The sequence below is a fragment of the Apteryx mantelli genome, unplaced genomic scaffold (assembly GCF_036417845.1).
Source record: "Apteryx mantelli isolate bAptMan1 unplaced genomic scaffold, bAptMan1.hap1 HAP1_SCAFFOLD_33, whole genome shotgun sequence".
NCBI lineage: Eukaryota > Metazoa > Chordata > Aves > Apterygiformes > Apterygidae > Apteryx > Apteryx mantelli.
The window spans coordinates 5,525,309-5,540,306 of record NW_027118682.1 but is presented as its reverse complement, the minus strand read 5'-3'; positions in this window follow the sequence as shown (position 1 = coordinate 5,540,306).

Below are 14,998 nucleotides of genomic sequence, written 5' to 3'. Positions count from 1 at the left end.
GGCTGAGTGCCTGATAGGCCAGTGCTGGTGATGTGGGTGCAGTTTGTGGTTGTGATGTCACTTGTGGCTGAGTGCCTGATAGGCCAGTGCTGGTGATGTGGCTGCACTTTGTGGTTGTGAGGTCGCTTGAGGCTGAGTGTCTGATAGGCCAGTGCTGGTGTTGTGGGTGCAGTTTGTGGTTGTGATGTCACTTGTGGCTCAGTGCCTGATAGGCCAGTGCTGGTGATGTGGCTGCAGTTTGTGGTTGTGATGTCACTTGTGGCTCAGTGCCTGATAGGCCAGTGCTGGTGATGTGGCTGCAGTTTGTGGTTGTGAGGCCACTTCTGGCTCAGTGCCTGACAGGCCAGTGCTGGTGATGTGGCTGCAGTTTGTGGTTGTGAGGTCTCTTGAGGCTGAGTGCCTGATAGGCCAGTGGTGGTCCTGTGGGTGGAGTTTGTGGTTGTGATGTCACTTGTGGCTCAGTGCCTCATAGGCCAGTGCTGGTGATGTGGGTGCAGTTTGTGGTTGTGATGTCACTTGTGGCTCAGTGCCTGATAGGCCAGTGCTGCTCCTGTGGCTGCACTTTGTGGTTGTGAGGTCGCTTGAGGCTCAGTGCCTGATAGGCCAGTGCTGGTCCTGTGGGTGGAGTTTGTGGTTGTGATGTCACTTGTGTCTGAGTGCCTGATAGGCCAGTGCTGGTGTTGTGGGTGGAGTTTGTGGTTGTGATGTCACTTGTGGCTCAGTGCCTGATAGGGCAGTGCTGGTGATGTGGGTGCAGTTTGTGGTTGTGATGTCACTTGTGGCTGAGTGCCTGATTGGCCAGTGCTGGTGATGTGGGTGCAGTTTGTGGTTGTGATGTCACTTGTGGCTCAGTGCCTGATAGGCCAGTGCTGGGTATGTGGCTGCAGTTTGTGGTTGTGATGTCACTTGTGGCTCAGTGCCTGATAGGCCAGTGGTGGTCCTGTGGGTGGAGTTTGTGGTTGTGATGTCACTTGTGGCTCAGTGCCTGATAGGCCAGTGCTGGTGATGTGGCTGCAGTTTGTGGTTGTGAGGTCTCTTGTGGCTGAGTGTCTGATAGGCCAGTGCTGGTCCTGTGCGTGCAGTTTGTGGTTGTGATGTCACTTGTGGCTGAGTGCCTGATAGGCCAGTGCTGGTGATGTGGCTGCAGTTTGTGGTTGTGATGTCACTTGTGGCTGACTGCCTGATAGGCCAGTGCTGCTCCTGTGGGTGCAGTTTGTGGTTGTGATGTCACTTGTGGCTGAGTGCCTGATAGGCCAGTGCTGGTCCTGCGGGTGCAGTTTGTGGTTGTGATGTCACTTGTGGCTGAGTGCCTGATAGGCCAGTGCTGGTCCTGCGGGTGCAGTTTGTGGTTGTGATGTCACTTGTGGCTCAGTGCCTGATAGGCCAGTGCTGGTGATGTGGCTGCAGTTTGTGGTTGTGATGTCACTTGTGGCTCAGTGCCTGATAGGCCAGTGCTGGTGATGTGGGTGGAGTTTGTGGTTGTGATGTCACTTGTGGCTCAGTGCCTGATAGGCCAGTGCTGGTGTTGTGGGTGGAGTTTGTGGTTGTGATGTCACTTGTGGCTCAGTGCCTGATAGGGCAGTGCTGGTGATGTGGGTGCAGTTTGTGGTTGTGATGTCACTTGTGGCTGAGTGCCTGATTGGCCAGTGCTGGTGATGTGGCTGCAGTTTGTGGTTGTGATGTCACTTGTGGCTGAGTGCCTGATAGGCCAGTGCTGGTCCTGAGGGTGGAGTTTGTGGTTGTGATGTCACTTGTGGCTGAGTGCCTGATAGGCCAGTGCTGGTGATGTGGCTGCACTTTGTGGTTGTGAGGTCGCTTGAGGCTGAGTGTCTGATAGGCCAGTGCTGGTCCTGTGGGTGCAGTTTGTGGTTGTGATGTCACTTGTGGCTCAGTGCCTGATAGGCCAGTGCTGGTGATGTGGGTGCAGTTTGTGGTTGTGAGGCCACTTCTGGCTCAGTGCCTGACAGGCCAGTGCTGGTGATGTGGCTGCAGTTTGTAGTTGTGAGGTCTCTTGAGGCTGAGTGCCTGATAGGCCAGTGCTGGTCCTGTGGGTGGAGTTTGTGGTTGTGATGTCACTTGTTGCTGAGTGCCTGATAGGCCAGTGCTGGTCCTGTGGGTGGAGTTTGTGTTTGTGGTGTCACTTGTGGCTGAGTGCCTGATAGGCCAGTGGTGGTCCTGTGGGTGGAGTTTGTGGTTGTGATGTCACTTGTGGCTGAGTGTCTGATAGGCCAGTGCTGGTCCTGTGTGTGGAGTTTGTGGTTGTGATGTCACTTGTGGCTGACTGCCTGATAGGCCAGTGCTGGTGATGTGGGTGGAGTTTGTGGTTGTGATGTCACTTGTGGCTGAGTGCCTGATAGGCCAGTGCTGGTCCTGTGGGTGCAGTTTGTGGTTGTGATGTCACTTGTGGCTGAGTGCCTGATAGGCCAGTACTGGTCCTGTGGGTGCAGTTTGTGGTTGTGATGTCACTTGTGGCTGTGTGCCTGATAGGCCAGTGCTGGTGTTGTGGGTGCAGTTTGTGGTTGTGATGTCACTTGTGGCTGAGTGCCTGATAGGCCAGTGCTGGTGATGTGGCTGCACTTTGTGGTTGTGAGGTCACTTGAGGGTGAGTGCCTGATAGGCCAGTGCTGGTCCTGCGGGTGCAGTTTGTGGTTGTGATGTCACTTGTGGCTCAGTGCCTGATAGGCCAGTGCTGGTGATGTGGGTCGAGTTTGTGGTTGTGATGTCACTTGTGGCTGAGTTCCTGATAGGCCAGTGCTGGTGATGTGGCTGCACTTTGTGGTTGTGAGGTCACTTGAGGGTGAGTGCCTGATAGGCCAGTGGTGGTCCTGTGGGTGGAGTTTGTGGTTGTGATGTCACTTGTGGCTCAGTGCCTGATAGGCCAGTGCTGGTGTTGTGGGTGGAGTTTGTGGTTGTGATGTCACTTGTGGCTGAGTGCCTGATAGGCCAGTGCTGGTGTTGTGGGTGGAGTTTGTGTTTGTGATGTCACTTGTGGCTGAGTGCCTGATAGGCCAGTGGTGGTGATGTGGGTGGAGTTTGTGTTTGTGATGTCACTTGTGGCTGAGTGCCTGATAGTCCAGTGCTGGTCCTGTGGGTGGAGTTTGTGGTTGTGATGTCACTTGTGGCTCAGTGCATGATAGGCCAGTGCTGGTGATGTGGGTGGAGTTTGTGGTTGTGATGTCACTTGTGGCTGAGTGCCTGATAGGCCAGTGCTGGTCCTGTGGGTGGAGTTTGTGGTTGTGATGTCACTTGTGGCTCAGTGCCTGATAGGCCAGTGCTGGTGTTGTGGGTGGAGTTTGTGGTTGTGATGTCACTTGTGGCTGAGTGCCTGATAGGCCAGTGCTGGTCCTGTGGGTGGAGTTTGTGGTTGTGATGTCACTTGTGGCTGAGTGCCTGATAGGCCAGTGCTGGTGTTGTGGGTGGAGTTTGTGGTTGTGATGTCACTTGTGGCTCAGTGCCTGATAGGCCAGTGCTGGTCCTGTGGGTGGAGTTTGTGGTTGTGATGTCACTTGTGTCTGAGTGCCTGATAGGCCAGTGCTGGTGTTGTGGGTGGAGTTTGTGGTTGTGATGTCACTTGTGGCTCAGTGCCTGATAGGCCAGTGCTGGTGATGTGGGTGCAGTTTGTGGTTGTGATGTCACTTGTGGCTGAGTGCCTGATAGGCCAGTACTGGTCCTGTGGGTGCAGTTTGTGGTTGTGATGTCACTTGTGGCTCAGTGCCTGATAGGCCAGTGCTGGTGTTGTGGGTGCAGTTTGTGGTTGTGATGTCACTTGTGGCTGAGTGCCTGATAGGCCAGTGCTGGTGATGTGGCTGCACTTTGTGGTTGTGAGGTCACTTGAGGGTGAGTGCCTGATAGGCCAGTGCTGGTCCTGCGGGTGCAGTTTGTGGTTGTGATGTCACTTGTGGCTCAGTGCCTGATAGGCCAGTGCTGGTGATGTGGGTCGAGTTTGTGGTTGTGATGTCACTTGTGGCTGAGTTCCTGATAGGCCAGTGCTGGTGATGTGGCTGCACTTTGTGGTTGTGAGGTCACTTGAGGGTGAGTGCCTGATAGGCCAGTGGTGGTCCTGTGGGTGGAGTTTGTGGTTGTGATGTCACTTGTGGCTCAGTGCCTGATAGGCCAGTGCTGGTGTTGTGGGTGGAGTTTGTGGTTGTGATGTCACTTGTGGCTGAGTGCCTGATAGGCCAGTGCTGGTGTTGTGGGTGGAGTTTGTGTTTGTGATGTCACTTGTGGCTGAGTGCCTGATAGGCCAGTGGTGGTGATGTGGGTGGAGTTTGTGTTTGTGATGTCACTTGTGGCTGAGTGCCTGATAGTCCAGTGCTGGTCCTGTGGGTGGAGTTTGTGGTTGTGATGTCACTTGTGGCTCAGTGCATGATAGGCCAGTGCTGGTGATGTGGGTGGAGTTTGTGGTTGTGATGTCACTTGTGGCTGAGTGCCTGATAGGCCAGTGCTGGTCCTGTGGGTGGAGTTTGTGGTTGTGATGTCACTTGTGGCTCAGTGCCTGATAGGCCAGTGCTGGTGTTGTGGGTGGAGTTTGTGGTTGTGATGTCACTTGTGGCTGAGTGCCTGATAGGCCAGTGCTGGTCCTGTGGGTGGAGTTTGTGGTTGTGATGTCACTTGTGGCTGAGTGCCTGATAGGCCAGTGCTGGTGTTGTGGGTGGAGTTTGTGGTTGTGATGTCACTTGTGGCTCAGTGCCTGATAGGCCAGTGCTGGTCCTGTGGGTGGAGTTTGTGGTTGTGATGTCACTTGTGTCTGAGTGCCTGATAGGCCAGTGCTGGTGTTGTGGGTGGAGTTTGTGGTTGTGATGTCACTTGTGGCTCAGTGCCTGATAGGCCAGTGCTGGTGATGTGGGTGCAGTTTGTGGTTGTGATGTCACTTGTGGCTGAGTGCCTGATTGGCCAGTGCTGGTGATGTGGCTGCAGTTTGTGGTTGTGATGTCACTTGTGGCTCAGTGCCTGATAGGCCAGTGCTGGTGATGTGGGTGCAGTTTGTGGTTGTGATGTCACTTGTGGCTCAGTGCCTGATAGGCCAGTGCTGGTGATGTGGCTGCACTTTGTGGTTGTGAGGTCGCTTGAGGCTGAGTGTCTGATAGGCCAGTGCTGGTGTTGTGGGTGCAGTTTGTGGTTGTGATGTCACTTGTGGCTCAGTGCCTGATAGGCCAGTGCTGGTGATGTGGCTGCAGTTTGTGGTTGTGAGGCCACTTCTGGCTCAGTGCCTGACAGGCCAGTGCTGGTGATGTGGCTGCAGTTTGTGGTTGTGAGGTCTCTTGAGGCTGAGTGCCTGATAGGCCAGTGGTGGTCCTGTGGGTGGAGTTTGTGGTTGTGATGTCACTTGTGGCTCAGTGCCTCATAGGCCAGTGCTGGTGATGTGGGTGGAGTTTGTGGTTGTGATGTCACTTGTGGCTCAGTGCCTGATAGGCCAGTGCTGGTGTTGTGGGTCGAGTTTGTGGTTGTGATGTCACTTGTGGCTGAGTGCCTGATAGGCCAGTGCTGGTGATGTGGCTGCACTTTGTGGTTGTGAGGTCGCTTGAGGCTGAGTGTCTGATAGGCCAGTGCTGGTCCTGTGCGTGCAGTTTGTGGTTGTTATGTCACTTGTGGCTCAGTGCCTGATAGGCCAGTGCTGGTGATGTGGCTGCAGTTTGTGGTTGTGATGTCACTTGTGGCTGACTGCCTGATAGGCCAGTGCTGGTCCTGTGGGTGGAGTTTGTGGTTGTGATGTCACTTGTGGCTGAGTGCCTGATAGGCCCGTGGTGGTCCTGTGGGTGGAGTTTGTGGTTGTGATGTCACTTGTGGCTGAGTGCCTGATAGGCCAGTGCTGGTCCTGCGGGTGCAGTTTGTGGTTGTGATGTCACTTGTGGCTCAGTGCCTGATAGGCCAGTGCTGGTGATGTGGCTGCAGTTTGTGGTTGTGATGTCACTTGTGGCTCAGTGCCTGATAGGCCAGTGCTGGTGATGTGGCTGCAGTTTGTGGTTGTGATGTCACTTGTGGCTCAGTGCCTGATAGGCCAGTGCTGGTGATGTGGGTGCAGTTTGTGGTTGTGATGTCACTTGTGGCTCAGTGCCTGATAGGCCAGTGCTGGTGATGTGGCTGCAGTTTGTGGTTGTGATGTCACTTGTGGCTCAGTGCTTGATAGGCCCGTGGTGGTCCTGTGGGTGGAGTTTGTGGTTGTGATGTCACTTGTGGCTCAGTGCCTGATAGGTCAGTGCTGGTGTTGTGGGTGGAGTTTGTGTTTGTGATGTCACTTGTGGCTGAGTGCCTGATAGGCCAGTGCTGGTCCTGTGGGTGGAGTTTGTGGTTGTGATGTCACTTGTGGCTGAGTGCCTGATAGGCCAGTGCTGGTGATGTGGGTGGAGTTTGTGTTTGTGATGTCACTTGTGGCTCAGTGCCTGATAGGCCAGTGCTGGTGTTGTGGGTGCAGTTTGTGGTTGTGATGTCACTTGTGGCTGAGTGCCTGATAGGCCAGTGCTGGTGATGTGGCTGCACTTTGTGGTTGTGAGGTCGCTTGAGGCTGAGTGTCTGATAGGCCAGTGCTGGTGTTGTGGGTGCAGTTTGTGGTTGTGAGGCCACTTCTGGCTCAGTGCCTGACAGGCCAGTGCTGGTGATGTGGCTGCAGTTTGTAGTTGTGAGGTCTCTTGAGGCTGAGTGCCTGATAGGCCAGTGCTGGTCCTGTGGGTGGAGTTTGTGGTTGTGATGTCACTTGTGGCTCAGTGCCTGATAGGGCAGTGCTGGTGATGTGGCTGCAGTTTGTGGTTGTGATGTCACTTGTGGCTCAGTGCCTGATAGGCCAGTGCTGGTGATGTGGCTGCAGTTTGTGGTTGTGATGTCACTTGTGGCTGAGTGGCTGATAGGCCAGTGCTGGTCCTGCGGGTGCAGTTTGTGGTTGTGATGTCACTTGTGGCTCAGTGCCTGATAGGCCAGTGCTGGTGATGTGGCTGCAGTTTGTGGTTGTGATGTCACTTGTGGCTCAGTGCCTGATAGGCCAGTGCTGGTGATGTGGGTGCAGTTTGTGTTTGTGATGTCACTTGTGGCTCAGTGCCTGATAGGCCAGTGTTGGTCCTGTGGGTGGAGTTTGTGTTTGTGGTGTCACTTGTGGCTGAGTGCCTGATAGGCCAGTGCTGGTCCTGTGGGTGGAGTTTGTGTTTGTGATGTCACTTGTGGCTGAGTGTCTGATAGGCCAGTGCTGGTCCTGTGTGTGGAGTTTGTGGTTGTGATGTCACTTGTGGCTGACTGCCTGATAGGGCAGTGCTGGTGATGTGGGTGGAGTTTGTGGTTGTGATGTCACTTGTGGCTGAGTGCCTGATAGGCCAGTGCTGGTCCTGTGGGTGCAGTTTGTGGTTGTGATGTCACTTGTGGCTGAGTGCCTGATAGGCCAGTACTGGTCCTGTGGGTGCAGTTTGTGGTTGTGATGTCACTTGTGGCTGTGTGCCTGATAGGCCAGTGCTGGTGTTGTGGGTGCAGTTTGTGTTTGTGATGTCACTTGTGGCTGAGTGCCTGATAGGCCAGTGCTGGTGATGTGGCTGCACTTTGTGGTTGTGAGGTCGCTTGAGGCTGAGTGTCTGATAGGCCAGTGCTGCTCCTGTGGGTGCAGTTTGTGGTTGTTATGTCACTTGTGGCTCAGTGCCTGATAGGCCAGTGCTGGTCCTGTGGGTGGAGTTTGTGGTTGTGATGTCACTTGTGGCTCAGTGCCTGATAGGCCAGTGCTGGTGATGTGGGTGCAGTTTGTGGTTGTGATGTCACTTGTGGCTGAGTTCCTGATAGGCCAGTGCTGGTGATGTGGCTGCAGTTTGTGGTTGTGATGTCACTTGAGGCTGAGTGCCTGATAGGCCAGTGGTGGTCCTGTGGGTGGAGTTTGTGGTTGTGATGTCACTTGTGGCTCAGTGCCTGATAGGCCAGTGCTGGTGTTGTGGGTGGAGTTTGTGGTTGTGATGTCACTTGTGGCTGACTGCCTGATAGGCCAGTGCTGGTGTTGTGGGTGGAGTTTGTGTTTGTGATGTCACTTGTGGCTGAGTGCCTGATAGGCCAGTGGTGGTGATGTGGGTGGAGTTTGTGTTTGTGATGTCACTTGTGGCTGAGTGCCTGATAGGCCAGTGCTGGTCCTGTGGGTTGAGTTTGTGGTTGTGATGTCACTTGTGGCTCAGTGCATGATAGGCCAGTGCTGGTGATGTGGGTGGAGTTTGTGGTTGTGATGTCACTTGTGGCTCAGTGCCTGATAGGCCAGTGCTGGTCCTGTGGGTGGAGTTTGTGGTTGTGATGTCACTTGTGGCTCAGTGCATGATAGGCCAGTGCTGGTGTTGTGGGTGCAGTTTGTGGTTGTGATGTCACTTGTGGCTCAGTGCCTGATAGGCCAGTGCTGGTGATGTGGCTGCACTTTGTGGTTGTGAGGTCGCTTGAGGCTGAGTGTCTGATAGGCCAGTGCTGGTCCTGTGGGTGCAGTTTGTGGTTGTGATGTCACTTGTGGCTCAGTGCCTGATAGGCCAGTGCTGGTGATGTGGGTGCAGTTTGTGGTTGTGATGTCACTTGTGGCTCAGTGCCTGACAGGCCAGTGCTGGTGATGTGGCTGCAGTTTGTGGTTGTGAGGTCTCTTGAGGCTGAGTGCCTGATAGGCCAGTGGTGGTCCTGTGGGTGGAGTTTGTGGTTGTGATGTCACTTGTGGCTCAGTGCCTCATAGGCCAGTGCTGGGTATGTGGGTGCAGTTTGTGGTTGTGATGTCACTTGTGGCTCAGTGCCTGATAGGCCAGTGGTGGTCCTGTGGGTGGAGTTTGTGTTTGTGATGTCACTTGTGGCTGAGTGCCTGATAGGCCAGTGCTGGTGATGTGGGTGGAGTTTGTGGTTGTGATGTCACTTGTGGCTGAGTGCCTGATAGGTCAGTGCTGGTGATGTGGCTGCAGTTTGTGGTTGTGATGTCACTTGTGGCTGAGTGCCTGATAGGTCAGTGCTGGTGTTGTGGGTGCAGTTTGTGGTTGTGATGTCACTTGTGGCTGAGTGCCTGATAGGCCAGTGCTGGTGATGTGGGTGCAGTTTGTGTTTGTGATGTCACTTGTGGCTCAGTGCCTGATAGGCCAGTGTTGGTCCTGTGGGTGGAGTTTGTGGTTGTGATGTCACTTGTGGCTGAGTGCCTGATAGGCCAGTGCTGGTCCTGTGGGTGGAGTTTGTGGTTGTGATGTCACTTGTGGCTGAGTGCCTGATAGGCCAGTGCTGGTCCTGTGGGTGGAGTTTGTGGTTGTGATGTCACTTGTGGCTGACTGCCTGATAGGGCAGTGCTGGTGATGTGGGTGGAGTTTGTGGTTGTGATGTCACTTGTGGCTGAGTGCCTGATAGGCCAGTGCTGGTCCTGTGGGTGCAGTTTGTGGTTGTGATGTCACTTGTGGCTCAGTGCCTGATAGGCCAGTACTGGTCCTGTGGGTGCAGTTTGTGGTTGTGATGTCACTTGTGGCTGTGTGCCTGATAGGCCAGTGCTGGTCCTGTGGGTGGAGTTTGTGGTTGTGATGTCACTTGTGGCTCAGTGCCTGATAGGCCAGTGCTGGTGATGTGGCTGCAGTTTGTGGTTGTGATGTCACTTGTGGCTCAGTGCTTGATAGGCCCGTGGTGGTCCTGTGGGTGGAGTTTGTGGTTGTGATGTCACTTGTGGCTCAGTGCCTGATAGGTCAGTGCTGGTGTTGTGGGTGGAGTTTGTGTTTGTGATGTCACTTGTGGCTGAGTGCCTGATAGGCCAGTGCTGGTGATGTGGGTGGAGTTTGTGGTTGTGATGTCACTTGTGGCTGAGTGCCTGATAGGCCAGTGCTGGTGATGTGGGTGGAGTTTGTGTTTGTGATGTCACTTGTGTCTGAGTGCCTGATAGGCCAGTGCTGGTGATGTGGCTGCAGTTTGTGGTTGTGATGTCACTTGTGGCTGAGTGCCTGATAGGCCAGTGCTGGTCCTGTGGGTGGAGTTTGTGGTTGTGATGTCACTTGTGGCTCAGTGCCTGATAGGCCAGTGCTGGTGATGTGTGTGCAGTTTGTGGTTGTGATGTCACTTGTGGCTCAGTGCCTGATAGGCCAGTGGTGGTGTTGTGGGTGGAGTTTGTGTTTGTGATGTCACTTGTGGCTCAGTGCCTGATAGGTCAGTGGTGGTGTTGTGGGTGGAGTTTGTGTTTGTGATGTCACTTGTGTCTCAGTGCCTGATAGGCCAGTGCTGGTGATGTGTGTGCAGTTTGTGGTTGTGATGTCACTTGTGGCTGAGTGCCTGATAGGCCAGTGCTGGTCCTGTGGGTGGAGTTTGTGGTTGTGATGTCACTTGTGGCTCAGTGCCTGATAGGCCAGTGCTGGTGCTGTGGGTGGAGTTTGTGGTTGTGATGTCACTTGTGGCTCAGTGCCTGATAGGCCACTGGTGGTCCTGTGGGTGCAGTTTTTGGTTGTGATGTCACTTGTGGCTCAGTGCCTGATAGGCCAGTGCTGGTCCTGTGGGTGGAGTTTGTGGTTGTGATGTCACTTGTGGCTGAGTGCCTGATAGGCCGGTGCTGGTGATGTGGCTGCACTTTGTGGTTGTGAGGTCGCTTGAGGCTGAGTGTCTGATAGGCCAGTGCTGGTGATGTGGGTGCAGTTTGTGGTTTTGATGTCACTTGTGGCTCAGTGCCTGATAGGCCAGTGCTGGTCCTGTGGGTGCAGTTTGTGGTTGTGATGTCACTTGTGGCTGAGTGCCTGATAGGCCAGTGCTGGTGTTGTGGGTGGAGTTTGTGGTTGTGATGTCACTTGTGGCTCAGTGCCTGATAGGCCAGTGCTGGTGATGTGGCTGCAGTTTGTGGTTGTGAGGTCTGTTGAGGCTGAGTGCCTGATAGGCCAGTGGTGGTCCTGTGGGTGGAGTTTGTGGTTGTGATGTCACTTGTGGCTCAGTGCCTGATAGGCCAGTGCTGGTGATGTGGCTGCAGTTTGTGTTTGTAATGTCACTTCTGGCTCAGTGCCTGATAGGCCAGTGCTGGTGTTGTGGGTGGAGTTTGTGGTTGTGATGTCACTTGTGGCTGAGTGTCTGATAGGCCAGTGCTGGTCCTGTGTGTGGAGTTTGTGGTTGTGATGTCACTTGTGGCTGACTGCCTGATAGGGCAGTGCTGGTGATGTGGGTGGAGTTTGTGGTTGTGATGTCACTTGTGGCTGAGTGCCTGATAGGCCAGTGCTGGTCCTGTGGGTGGAGTTTGTGGTTGTTATGTCACTTGTGGCTCAGTGCCTGATAGGCCAGTACTGGTCCTGTGGGTGCAGTTTGTGGTTGTGATGTCACTTGTGGCTGAGTGCCTGATAGGCCCGTGGTGGTCCTGTGGGTGGAGTTTGTGGTTGTGATGTCACTTGTGGCTCAGTGCCTGATAGGTCAGTGCTGGTGTTGTGGGTGGAGTTTGTGTTTGTGATGTCACTTGTGGCTGAGTGCCTGATAGGCCAGTGCTGGTCCTGTGGGTGGAGTTTGTGGTTGTGATGTCACTTGTGGCTCAGTGCCTGATAGGCCAGTGCTGTTCCTGTGGCTGCAGTTTGTGGTTGTGATGTCACTTGTGGCTCAGTGCCTGATAGGCCAGTGCTGGTGATGTGGGTGGAGTTTGTGGTTGTGATGTCACTTGTGGCTGAGTGCCTGATAGGCCAGTGCTGGTCCTGTGGGTGGAGTTTGTGTTTGTGATGTCACTTGTGGCTCAGTGCCTGATAGTCCAGTGCTGGTCCTGTGGGTGGAGTTTGTGGTTGTGATGTCACTTGCGGCTGAGTGCCTGATAGGCCAGTGCTGGTCCTGTGGGTGGAGTTTGTGGTTGTGATGTCACTTGTGGCTGAGTGCCTGATAGGCCAGTGCTGGTGATGTGGGTGCAGTTTGTGGTTGTGATGTCACTTGTGGCTCAGTGCCTGATAGGCCAGTGCTGGTCCTGTGGCTGCAGTTTGTGGTTGTGATGTCACTTGTGGCTGTGTGCCTGATAGGCCAGTGCTGGTGATGTGGCTGCAGTTTGTGGTTGTGATGTCACTTGTGGCTGACTGCCTGATAGGCCAGTGCTGCTCCTGTGGGTGCAGTTTGTGGTTGTGAGGTCACTTGTGGCTGAGTGCCTGATAGGCCAGTGCTGGTCCTGTGGGTGCAGTTTGTGGTTGTGATGTCACTTGTGGCTGAGTGCCTGATAGGCCAGTGCTGGTCCTGTGGGTGCAGTTTGTGGTTGTGATGTCACTTGTGGCTCAGTGCCTGATAGGCCAGTGCTGGTGATGTGGGTGCAGTTTGTGGTTGTGATGTCACTTGTGGCTGAGTGCCTGATAGGCCAGTGCTGGTCCTGTGGGTGGAGTTTGTGGTTGTGATGTCACTTGTGGCTCAGTGCCTGATAGGCCAGTGCTGGTGATGTGGGTGCAGTTTGTGTTTGTGATGTCACTTGTGGCTCAGTGCCTGATAGGCCAGTGTTGGTCCTGTGGGTGGAGTTTGTGTTTGTGGTGTCGCTTGAGGCTGAGTGTCTGATAGGCCAGTGCTGGTCCTGTGGGTGCAGTTTGTGGTTGTTATGTCACTTGTGGCTGAGTGCCTGATAGGCCAGTGCTGGTCCTGTGGGTGGAGTTTGTGTTTGTGATGTCACTTGTGGCTCAGTGCCTGATAGGCCAGTGCTGGTCCTGTGGGTGGAGTTTGTGGTTGTGATGTCACTTGTGGCTCAGTGCCTGATAGGCCAGTGCTGGTGTTGTGGGTGCAGTTTGTGGTTGTGATGTCACTTGTGGCTCAGTGCCTGATAGGCCAGTGCTGGTGATGTGGCTGCAGTTTGCGGTTGTGATGTCACTTGTGGCTGAGTGCCTGATAGGCCAGTGCTGGTCCTGTGGGTGGAGTTTGTGGTTGTGATGTCACTTGTGGCTGAGTGCCTGATAGGCCAGTGCTGGCGATGTGGGTGCAGTTTGTGGTTGTGATGTCACTTGTGGCTGAGTGCCTGATAGTCCAGTGGTGGTCCTGTGGGTGGAGTTTGTGGTTGTGATGTCACTTGTGGCTCAGTGCATGATAGGCCAGTGCTGGTGATTTGGCTGCAGTTTGTGGTTGTGATGTCACTTGTGGCTCAGTGCCTGATAGGCCCATGGTGGTCCTGTGGGTGGAGTTTGTGGTTGTGATGTCACTTGTGGCTCAGTGCCTGATAGGTCAGTGCTGGTGTTGTGGGTGGAGTTTGTGGTTGTGATGTCACTTGTGGCTCAGTGCCTGATAGGCCAGTGCTGGTGATGTGGGTGGAGTTTGTGGTTGTGATGTCACTTGTGGCTCAGTGCCTAATAGGCCACTGGTGGTCCTGTGGGTGCAGTTTGTGGTTGTGATGTCACTTGTGGCTCAGTGCCTGATAGGCCAGTGCTGGTGATGTGGCTGCAGTTTGTGGTTGTTATGTCACTTGTGGCTCAGTGCCTGATAGGCCAGTGCTGGTGTTGTGGGTGGAGTTTGTGGTTGTGATGTCACTTGCGGCTGAGTGCCTGATAGGCCAGTGCTGGTCCTGTGGGTGCAGTTTGTGGTTGTGATGTCACTTGTGGCTCAGTGCCTGATAGGCCAGTGCTGGTGATGTGGGTGCAGTTTGTGGTTGTGATGTCACTTGTGGCTCAGTGCCTGATAGGCCAGTGCTGGTCCTGTGGGTGGAGTTTGTGTTTGTGATGTCACTTGTGGCTCAGTGCCTGATAGGCCAGTGCTGGTGTTGTGGGTGGAGTTTGTGGTTGTGATGTCACTTGTGGCTGAGTGTCTGATAGGCCAGTGCTGGTCCTGTGTGTGGAGTTTGTGGTTGTGATGTCACTTGTGGCTGACTGCCTGATAGGGCAGTGCTGGTGATGTGGGTGGAGTTTGTGGTTGTGATGTCACTTGTGGCTGAGTGCCTGATAGGCCAGTGCTGGTGTTGTGGGTGCAGTTTGTGGTTGTGATGTCACTTGTGGCTGAGTGCCTGATAGGCCAGTGCTGGTGATGTGGCTGCACTTTGTGGTTGTGAGGTCGCTTGAGGCTGAGTGTCTGATAGGCCAGTGCTGGTCCTGTGGGTGCAGTTTGTGGTTGTTATGTCACTTGTGGCTGAGTGCCTGATAGGCCCGTGGTGGTCCTGTGGGTGGAGTTTGTGGTTGTGATGTCACTTGTGGCTCAGTGCCTGATAGGTCAGTGCTGGTGTTGTGGGTGGAGTTTGTGTTTGTGATGTCACTTGTGGCTCAGTGCCTGATAGGCCAGTGCTGGTCCTGTGGGTGGAGTTTGTGGTTGTGATGTCACTTGTGGCTCAGTGCCTGATAGGCCAGTGCTGGTGATGTGGGTGCAGTTTGTGGTTGTGATGTCACTTGCGGCTGAGTGCCTGATAGGCCAGTGCTGGTCCTGTGGGTGCAGTTTGTGGTTGTGATGTCACTTGTGGCTCAGTGCCTGATAGGCCAGTGCTGGTCCTGTGGCTGCAGTTTGTGGTTGTGATTTCACTTGTGGCTGTGTGCCTGATAGGCCAGTGCTGGTGATGTGGCTGCAGTTTGTGGTTGTGATGTCACTTGTGGCTGACTGCCTGATAGGCCAGTGCTGCTCCTGTGGGTGCAGTTTGTGGTTGTGAGGTCACTTGTGGCTCAGTGCCTGATAGGCCAGTGCTGGTCCTGTGGGTGCAGTTTGTGGTTGTGATGTCACTTGTGGCTGAGTGCCTGATAGGCCAGTGCTGGTCCTGTGGGTGCAGTTTGTGGTTGTGATGTCACTTGTGGCTCAGTGCCTGATAGGCCAGTGCTGGTGATGTGGGTGCAGTTTGTGGTTGTGATGTCACTTGTGGCTCAGTGCCTGATAGGCCAGTGCTGGTCCTGTGGGTGGAGTTTGTGGTTGTGATGTCACTTGTGGCTCAGTGCCTGATAGGCCAGTGCTGGTGATGTGGGTGCAGTTTGTGTTTGTGATGTCACTTGTGGCTCAGTGCCTGATAGGCCAGTGTTGGTCCTGTGGGTGGAGTTTGTGTTTGTGGTGTCGCTTGAGGCTGAGTGTCTGATAGGCCAGTGCTGGTCCTGTGGGTGCAGTTTGTGGTTGTTATGTCACTTGTGGCTGAGTGCCTGATAGGCCAGTGCTGGTCCTGTGGGTGGAGTTTGTG